General features: G+C 33.4%; 2 pseudogenes across 2 annotated transcripts; one reads left to right on the top strand and one right to left on the bottom strand.

Moving 5' to 3' along the window:
• Window positions 1–67: 67 nt before the first annotated feature.
• On the top strand, window positions 68–5,214 carry LOC148611634 (uncharacterized; annotated as a pseudogene). Its single transcript, XR_015924161.1, has 5 exons — window positions 68–350; window positions 1,491–1,542; window positions 2,628–2,753; window positions 3,353–4,002; window positions 4,447–5,214. The product of XR_015924161.1 is annotated as an uncharacterized LOC148611634 (transcript).
• An 885-nt stretch (window positions 5,215–6,099) lies between these two features.
• Window positions 6,100–10,651, bottom strand: LOC148611633 (uncharacterized; annotated as a pseudogene). Its single transcript, XR_015924589.1, has 4 exons — window positions 10,613–10,651; window positions 7,388–7,513; window positions 6,860–6,913; window positions 6,100–6,238 (listed from the first exon to the last, which is right to left on the bottom strand). The product of XR_015924589.1 is annotated as an uncharacterized LOC148611633 (transcript).
• Between the last annotated feature and the right edge of the window lie 202 nt (window positions 10,652–10,853).

Here is a 10,853-nt window from a genome sequence, read left to right as displayed (position 1 = left end):
TAGGTCATATTATCAGGACCCCGATATCTATATATAGCCATTGCCCGTTGTTTAATTTTGTTCCTGGTGATTGAGAACATTCGGGTCATCACTGTTACGAACGAGTACGCAATCATTACAAGGGAACCAAAGTTTTAGTGGAAGTTACCTGATTTTAGAGGATATCGCATTCGTGCCATTTCGGATGTTAAAATGAAGCCGAAATCAGTGACTGATATATTTGACAATTAACGACTTTGGAGACTTTAGTGCAGGAGGATATTTCTGTCGTTCAACGGTGACCAGAGGTCCCCGGCCTTATCACAACCTCTTTTAATACCGTACGCCAAATATAGTTCAACCACTTCCGGGTGAGTGAAAATGAAAGTAGGGAAAAAGATCAACATAACAGCGTATACACTATAAAATAATAGCAATGGTATCAAAATACATGTATGCAGATTATAAAAAAAACAGTTATAGTTATTATAACAGACAACCAAAATCTCTGCATATAACAACTTTGAATATATTGCTGAATGATTATGATATTATTTTTTGGTTGGTTCCGGAAGATTATCCTGTTGAATGCCGCTTCAAAGTAAGATCTTAATTGACTTATAACATGCATGTGCAAGTTTATTTTTCCATTTTTCTCTTAACTGTACATCTGATCTTTCAGTTATATGGTCATTATGGGCCTGGGACTGATGATAATAAGTATATTTAGTCCCGGTATAGATATACGTGCATAAAATCATATTAGGAAATGATTTCCTATAAAAGGTCATTTACATAATACTCAACTTATATACTGAGAATAAATATGTTCCTCTATAGAAAAATGCATACCGATATAATATTGGTTACCCATGGTCCCCTATAGGAACATACATATAGATACAACATAGGATTACCCATGGTCCCCTATAGAAACATACATATACATATAACATCGGATCACCCATGGTCCCCTATAGGAATATACATATAAATATTACATCGGGTTATCCATGGTCCCTTATATTAGGATCCTACATATAGATATAACATTGGTTACCCATGCTCCCCTATAGTAACATACATACAGATATAACATTAATTACCCATGGTCCCCTATACGAACATTCATATAGAAATACATTGGTTGCCCATGTTACCCTATTGGAATGTTCACACAGATATATCATTGATTACCCATGGATCTCTGTAAAAAAAGTATAGAGATATTTCAAAGATATGACGAGGTATGATTTATGATGAATAGAAATAAAGGAACATTAACTATTGTCCCATTTAGAAAAATGACTTTTAAGAGTTGGTAACCCTTTGTACCACGAAGAAATATGAATATATATCAAGTCGCGTACTTCTGTATTCTAGGGTCACCCATGGTTCCAGTTGGAAAAATAGTTCTTTCCAAAATAATACCATTTGGGTCACTGAAGTATCCTTTTCTTTGTTAAATTGATTAGTTTTATACTTTTTTATTGTAAAATTTAACTTTTCAGAAATCCCTTGGTTGACTAAAGAAGGTTACATGTAACAAAGATGACTTACATGGTATGTGTTATTAAGCTTTATCTAATTCACTTTGAAACAACTGAATTTAGCTTATTAACATTCTTTTGTTGCATTATCTTTGGCAACAAAAGACATTTAACAACTTCTTTCACATTTAATGTTGATAAAATTCCAATGGGAACAAATTGTGCTCCTCTACTTGCTGACGTATTCCTTCACTCTTATGAGGCTGATTTAATAGCGGATCTGATCCGAAAGAAAGAATATCGTTTTGCGAGATCCTTTAATCTCAGTTTCCGCTATATTGATGACACATTATCGTTAAACAATCCTAGTTTCTGGGATTTGATACTTCGCACCTACCCCTAGAGCTTGAGATAAAGGATACTACAAACATTGTAAAGTCAGCCTCATATCTCGACCTACACTTAGAGATCGATGGTAAAGGAAAATTATTGACCAACCTTTATGACAAATGTGATGACTTTTCATTCAGAATTATCGACTTTTCTCTCATCAGTGGCAATATCCCCTCAGCACCTGCTTATGGAGTTGTCACTACTCATACGTTATGCCAGAGCTTGCTGTAACTACGCAGACTTTTTGAATCGCGCTAGACCTCTTACAATTAGGCTTCCGGAACAGAGTTATCTTGCTACAAGAGTGAATTCATCATTGCAAAAGTTTTATGGTCGTCATCTTTAACTCGTAGACCGTTACAGTGTATCCATCTGCACCATGAACACTGATTTGTTCAACGTATCATAGTTTTCCTTTCTCTTTTGTCTACCCTGGACGACTTTTATGAGCAACTCGGCTGGTGTTTCTAGTAAAACAGGGGACGCTTACCCTACCAGTGCACCTGGTCCATGTCCAAGTTTTTAGTGGAGTCCGAGTTGCTCGTGTACTTCTGTTACTTTATATGTATTATTTTAGTTATTATATGTTCTTTGTTTTGTTTGTCTGTTTTCCATGTCTGGGTTTGTCCCTGAATTACAATCTTTTGATTTCTGCTAGAAACTTGGTCCCCTTGATTACTCTTTAAAGGGACAAGAGTGAATTTATATATTTTTGTTCTTTTACTACTTTTTTCGGGTAATTTCATGCTATTTTGTTCATTTCAGGGCTTTCTGATACTTTAGATTTAAGTGATTTGTATTCGTTATCATCAGAGGAAAAGGCAGAATTGTGGAAACTACTTAGTTCCATTGTTCAAGGTGCCTTGTTAACTGACACAACATTAACGCATGGTAAAGGTAATTTATTGTTTTTGCTAGAAATGCTGTCCAATAATCATTTATTTTTTAATCATCTGGGAAGGCCTTACTTTGGAATCTTTCGTTCAACAATTACAATTTTTTCATTCAAAAATTCAATTGTTTCTCAAAGATGTACTATAGTATAATCTCATACAAATTTGTGTGTATAGATCCATTTGTGTTGTTTGTTTACTTGCATTGTATATTTTTATTGTTCGTTATCTCCGCTGTCATTTGAAACATAAATTAAAATAAAGTCTAAAGTATGCAATGTTATTTCCTCCATTGAATAATAACGGACATATTTTCAACTCAGAGTATATTCAAAATAATATAATATCCAATGTTTGATTACACACTCATTCAACTTGCTAAAATGTTTGAAAAAAAATAAACTTTGCTTCCCTATATGTAATTGAAGCAGATGACTTTGTTATGCTAGATATGTCTTGCATCACATTCTTGTTTAGAGAAATAGAGGACTGATTTGTTAACAAACTGATCATATACACTTTTCGTACCATCCCAACCCTTCTGCAGATTTAAAAGTCTAAAATATACATTTCAAATATATTCATAATTCCTTGCAGATTTTTCCTTGGTTTAAAGTATCACTTCCTTGGAGGTTATAGCAATCACCGTGTTGAAGACTTGCTGCTGCTTCTTCATGGAAATGTTATAACTTCCTATGAGTAAACCATATATTAATTAATGTCAAGGTTAAATCAAATAAACTCGGAACCATTTTATGATTTATGAAAATAATGAGACGTTGCCAATATGCTCATATCTTGTCGTTGCCTTTTCATTGACCTGAAATGATAAATTTTGTATCTTACAACAAGTAGTTGTTTTAAGTCCGTATTTCAGCAAATGATACATGTAATCATTGTAAAATTCTATTGGGTCACTAGATACATCTTGGGTCGTATTAGGTCACCTTGAAAATATATTCCACTTGACTGAAAGGCAAAGGATAGGCTATCGCTAAACCATTTTTTTTTATTTTATCATTTATATGGATGAACTTGCTAAAAGTGGCAGGCTTAAAAATGTGAAAGCACTGAAGGAGCAGAAAGGAAGACAACTTGCTGAAAACATGCTTATGGCTGAGATGGACAAAGCAGCACAATGGGTGTCTTCAACAGAATGTAAAATACCATCACAGACTACAAGTGGTTATTTTATGAAGTTGATATTGTAAATGTCTCCTGTAATTGCCCTGATGCAAGTCAAGGAGGTAAGGACTTATGAATTTAACTAAATTCTGAATTTAAGAATGGTTAAAATTGATAGGCTAAAATTTTGTCTTTCGGTCAAAGACTGTTCTTATTTTTTTTATACAAGAACATTTCTTTCATCATATCCATTAATTGTATTTCTCATCCAATTACTGAAGTCAAAAATGACAATATTTTATTTTGTTGTTTCATTAAATTTGTCAAAAAAGATGTATACAAAAATCTATATAATGCTATCGTCAAGTTGCTTTTAACATTCGTATGCAAGATTACTTAAACGGGAAAGAATGTCCTTCATTAATTGAACATATAATGAATATAATGAGTATTACATAGCTTTCACTTCTCAATTGATTTTTATGCTGATGACATGCAAAACTACATTTATATTACTGACTTGCAAAAAAGAAATTAATATGATTTACATGCTTCATTTATTTCAGGAATGTGCAAACATGTACACATTGCACTGTTAATTGCTGCCTCAAGGAATATTGATGTCGGAATTGAGAGTAATTACCATGCAAATCAATTTTTTTGAATTAGAGCAGTATTTCCATGACAAGTCCAACAAGCAAGTAGAGATTTTAACTTTATCTAGCTCTGTGTCAATTTTCAATTTAGAGACATATTCATGTTCATGTTTTGCCTACAGTCATGGGATTAAATGTGTTTTGCTAAAAGAGTTGTACCACCATCACATAACAACCTTGTTGAGGACAATCATAACATCGACCAATTACCAACAACAGGACTGAAAACTGAAGAAAAAAATCAGAAAGAAACATGATCCAATCAACCTTTTTATTAGTAGTTCCAGTTTCTTGGATGTCTCTGAACAGAGAAAAAAAGATGTTCTTCAGTCCCTCAACAAAGTATATGCAATCTGCTGCACTTCTTACATTATTAAAAAATGCAATATACGAAGGCAATATACTTTTTTTTCCAAACAGGAAAGCAAAAGCACAAAAGAAAGAAGAACATTCTTCTGCTATCATAGAGAAAAGGTAAAACAAATCTTATTCAACTAAATTGAAGATGGAAGTTTAAAAAAAACAGGAAGAAATAGAGGGACAGGTAGAAAGACCTTTGAGTAAACCTATACACAGAAGTGTATATATGTTTATATTTAAAAGATTCTGCACCCGTATACTTTGTAATAGCTGATTTCCTATGTTTGATTAATAAAATACATCTGCTAGTTACCTGAATTCATGACTATGCTTCTTGGACAGTAAGATGTGGTGCATTTTACTTATAAACGTGATTCAAACAAAAAATGTTTGTACATGAATTTTCAAAATGTAACTTGTAAGAATCTTTTAAAAACTTCATAATACTCACCCGGAAGAATTGTCTCTAGTGTTTTCCAAAAAGCCTCAAAGACGTTTCCATGCATGGCAGCATTAAGGTCACTTTTGTTTATTTCTTTTATCACTAATACAATTATTTCCCTGATGATTGAAAACATAGCTTTACCAAAACTCGCATTGATGTCTCTTCACATGAAACTTTAGAAAATTAGGTCACATGTAATTTTAAAAAAATATTTTTTTATGGATGGAATTTCTTTGCAATGATCCCTCAATTAACTGACACACAATAAATATAAAATAACAATTATTTCAAATTTCCTTTAACAGACACCTTCAGAGTACAATTCGACAGGTATTGAAAGAGTAATTAATGGAACCAAAGTTAAAGCGGTAATCAAAAGAATGTAATCCAGAGACAAAGACCAGACATGTAAAACAGACATACACAACAAAGAACATAAAGTAAATAAATTCATATATACAAAGTAACAAAAGCAAATGAGCAACTCATACTCCACTAAAAACTGGGAGCATGGACCAGTTGCACCGATAGGGTAAGCGTGCTCTACTTTTCTAGAAACACCCGCCGAAATATACATCAAATACGGGTAAGCTTACATATTTTTTTTAAAGTTTAAAGTTAACTTACTGGATATTTGTTCTTTATAAAGCACAATACAAATGTTGTTCTTTTTCATTCAGTAACTTGCCATATATATTTATTTAGACTGACTTAAATGAACAAGGTACTTTAGTTTTATCTGCACAGAATAAAAATGTCATTACTTTGCTTTTTCAATATCTCCTGTTTTCTGGGCGGGCGTTCCTTCCAATTCATCCAAAACCTTTTGCTTTATTTTCTCTTTGTCAAGAAGAAACTCAGAAAGATCCATCATGTTCTCCATCCGATAGCGAACATCTTCAAATAAAATCAAACAGATAGTTAAAAGGAAGCACGTAAAATTCATTATGATATCATTTATTGAGAGATATTGTGTTTTAGATAAAGACTTGATTTGGAAAAAACTTATTGGTATCCACACAAAAATTACCGACATACAAAATAACATTGTATATCGAGTATATTCCAATGTTAAAATTTACCTTCTTAGACCACTTTACCGACGTCTTGCCCTTAACAGTGTCGGTAAGTATGTAACTGTTTAGGCAAAATACCATCTGAAATATTGCATAAAGCATTTCTTAACAGAATATAGACATCATTCCTAAACTAATGTAAAAAATAATAGCAGAAGATTAAATTATAAAAAAACAGACCATTGCAACCCTCATTTAAGGTAGACATTCAGAATGGCATATCCTTGACATGTTGGCAAATCTGAATCTGAATACACTACAAGTGAGAACTGTAACTTTGTAAACTTAACATAAACAATGTAATGTGATTCAATAAGATTATTCCGGTGATGAAAAATGTAATTGTGGGTGTACCCCTTTTCTGTACGCAGCTCGTTTTTTATAGCGTACGCAGGGTACATTCCCATCATTCATATTTGTAAATAAGCATGTTTAGACCTACCTGCTTAACTTGGTTGTGCTTTCGCGTTAACATCCATGCATATGTATTAATTATCTGGAAACGATAAATACAATTGATAATGAAACACAAATTAAAGAAAAGAATATTGACCCTATCCGCTCCCAAACAAACGCATTCTTAAAAAAAACTGTTATTCAGACGAATACAACCAATAACTAACAAAACCGTGTCTTGACAACATGACATGAGAATATGTTTTTATTTAAGGATCTTGGTTAGAATAACTTTCCATTTACATAAAGTATATTCTCATGACATCTTTGTATATCATTTACATGAACTCAAGACCTTCCTTTTTATAGTTAAATGTATCAGGAATAATATTGATACACACTTCTAAAATAAATTTTGGTAACTGTAATAGATGTTTTATTCTATCATATTGAAAATATATTGCATGTATAGCATAGTTTCACTATGAGTAACGAAACAGTGAATTAAAAAAGGTGATAAATTATGACACAACACATTTTTTTTCATTTTTTGTGGTTACCGAAAATACAATACCTGATCATTAAGTTCTTCTCCAGATTTTAGAGTGAGGATGTCTGAAACGTATATTGAACGGTTTACACTTCCTAAAAACTCTGAACTATCACCTTTTCAGCTATCCCATACAGACTCTATAAAAAACTGTATAATATATAACTGACACTCTGAGACAACCCAATGGTATACAAGTATATTAATATAGGGGACTATGTTTAAACCATTGCATACCTACTAATATGTTCCGATAGGGACCATTGGTAACCAATGTTATATCTATATGTTAGTTCCTATGGGGGACCATGGGTAACCCGATGTTGTATCTGTACGTATGTACCTACAGGGGACCATGGGTTATTAATGTTACATCTATAAGTATGTTCCTATAGGGTACCAAGGGTAACCCGATGTTATATCTATATGTATGTTCCTACAGGGGATCATGGGTAACCCGATGTTATATCTATATGTATGCTCCTACAGGGGACCATGGGTAACCCGATGTTATATCTATATGTATGTTCCTATAGGTGTTAAAATCAGTTATTTTCTAATATTACATTAGTTACTTAACATAATATTGGTAATTCTGCGTATTTTTCCACTTAGGTTTGCCATAATTTTCGCATCGAGATTTGAATCTAAAATATTATATTAAGCAATAAAGTATTATAAATCATTTATTTAAGTATTTGTCTGCGTGTATGTGTGTGTGTTTGTGTGTGTGTATGTGTGTATAGCTGATCGCCTATAAAGCTTACCTTTTTCTATGCAACCACGTTGTCTGTAATAAAGTGAAAGCAGATATAAAGAACTTCCAAATGTACGTGTAAATTAGTACGGAATCTGGCACTATTTGCAGGGGATCTCTGGCCACCGTTGAACGACAGAAATATCCTCCTGCGACTTTAATCTTTGATTTGTTTTAGTTATTCCATGCGTTTTGTCTTTTGATTTCAGTTTTACGTTTTTTTCTTGACTCCTTTCTCACGCTTTCGGTCCCGTATTTCTTGTTTGTGTTACAATCACACTGTCTCTAATTCTATGATTTACAAAACTAAAAAAAAACTAAGCCGGAATTTATTTTCAATAGAAAAGGCAATTAAACTACATACGTTCATATATTGTACAAGATGTGTCACCGTGAAAACATCCCGATGGCGACATTGGTTATTCAGAGGACTACGCGACATTCCTCCAAAATCCAAAATCAATACAAACCCTCCTTTACCCTGTTATGGAATTTTATCAAGATCAACCTATTCTGGTGTAGACCTGAATCTTTCCGTATAGCTGAAAGCAAGCATCTCACACCTCTTTCTCATCAAAAGTATTGACTCTTTCAATATACATGTATAAATACTATAATATCCACAAACAAAAATTCCATTAAGTTTCATCCTTTTTTGTTGAAGTTAACTTGGTTAAGCAGGATCAACTCTGTGTAACAAATCACACCTATTGCATCTGCAAGTATAATGCAACCTAATAGTAACCAATTCTAATTTGACAAGAGATGTGAAGCTTCCCGGGTTGCAGTTTGTTACGACCGTGGGGTAGAACCCTTAACAATTTGGGCAAGTATTAACGTAACATTCAAGCTTGAGGTTACAGACCACCAATTCAACCAATGAGCATTCGGAACGTACGCAAAAATAGTCCTACGCAAAAATTACCCCTGTTCCTCATAGTGCTGTGAAAAAAGTTCTCATCTTATTTAAAAAATTGAAACAGTTTCTGAAAGGAAAAACATTTCTGTACATTTTATAGGTGCATTTTGCTTCTTGTGATGTGAAGCCTAATCTCCATAATGATTTTTAAATATACCCCTATCTTGTGAAAACACTGGGATTTCCCATGCTATTTATAGACCCTTCACTTCCGGTGACCAGTACTGCACTGCAAGTCTGCTAACCCCACATGCCATTCTGAGGATTGTGAGCTGACATATGTAGAATCTTGCTGATATATAGTCATCTGCAGGTTAAAGTTAAGGTAAAGTCCAGAGAAGCCATTGAATATTGTGAAATTAGCATAGAAGCCTATGGGAAGTGGAATTAGTGGTTTTTAGCCTTGATATAACTCTGAATTTGTCATATGGTTAATAGTAACTCAGCCAGGGTCATAGCGGGAATCATGAAGTAACAGCATGATTAGTATTGAATTTATTTCGGTTTTTAAACAGTTTTCGTTTTATAGTTGTTGACTTCTTCACATATTTGATAAATGTGTTCCTTCCGTTGATTGATTGATTGACATGTATTGTATAATTTTAGTTAAAAGAGTTAACAGTTACTATAATTATATACATGTATGTGTGTATGTCATGAATACATATGTGTACAAGTATACATGTTTCTACATATACCGAGTTCCAAAAAAGATACTACGATCACACCCGCCTCCTCACTTAAAATGGTGCCTAACAAAACCTTGTAATGAATTAGGTCTAATGAACTAGCTCTGGGAGTAATATGCTCGTCCTCCCAAGTCAGGGTTTTGTGTCAAACTTCCCTCCATCAAACATGACTTGGGATGATGCATATGCTCGAGACATAACAGACAGCGTCTTACCATAAAATTTGCATAAAACTTATTTCTAATTCGTAGCTTGTTATCTTGTGAGGATCCTTCATTGGTTGTTATCACATTCTACTCTAATCTTGAAATTAGATTTTAAGATACGATTGTCATACGACGATTGAACAAAAATGAAGCTATAAACCAGAACTACAGTTCTACATTACCACCACTGACCCTTTTTTATTACATTCACATGTATACTCAATAATGTACATGTGCTGTGTCTTCAAGTAAAATTGTAAGTTTCACCATATATGTAGAAAGCAATGTTCACAAGTCATATGTTATCAATACGTGAATGTCGTTCACATTCGATCGTTTTCCGTATCAGAACCAGCAACGGACGAAAATCCCAATGGAATGGCAGATAATTTAACTTTGGTAGGTTTCTGCCTGTATACTCGTTGCTGAGGATAATCTCTCCTTTAAAATTCTCCATCAAAGGAAAAGTTGGCTTGTTTTTATCTGCAATGTGACCGGTGCATCAGGGGACGACTATTAGATTCTTACAGGGGCCGACAGATTTTAAAAAAAAAGTAATCTTTCTTTGATTATGTTGGAAATTAATAATCTGGCCTCATCACATAACAATATTAGCGACTTAAAAAGGTAGAAAAATAGGTCTGAATGATCCAGATTTACAAACCAGTCAAAGTATACCTTGCACTTGTGTGATGGTATAACAGCTTCCCGGTTCATTACTTATAACTAAACTAAGGTTATTGGTTTTGCTTTACAGGACATGAAAAAGGCATTACTTATAACAAATACGCGAAGCTATTTACGTTGTACTGTACTAAACTGCATACTGAGTGTAACGGAGGTTTAAAGCATTTGCACAAGAGATTGCATTTTCACTACAATCAATGTACGTGCAGTGAGATACTAAACAGCACAAGAC

Source organism: Perna viridis, chromosome 7 (assembly GCF_037379345.1).
Source record: "Perna viridis isolate PV_CMFRI_1.1 ecotype Kerala chromosome 7, ASM3737934v1, whole genome shotgun sequence".
Taxonomy (NCBI): domain Eukaryota; kingdom Metazoa; phylum Mollusca; class Bivalvia; order Mytilida; family Mytilidae; genus Perna; species Perna viridis.
The sequence above is the reverse complement of the archived record's forward strand: the minus strand, read 5'-3'. Positions and strand labels throughout refer to the sequence as shown.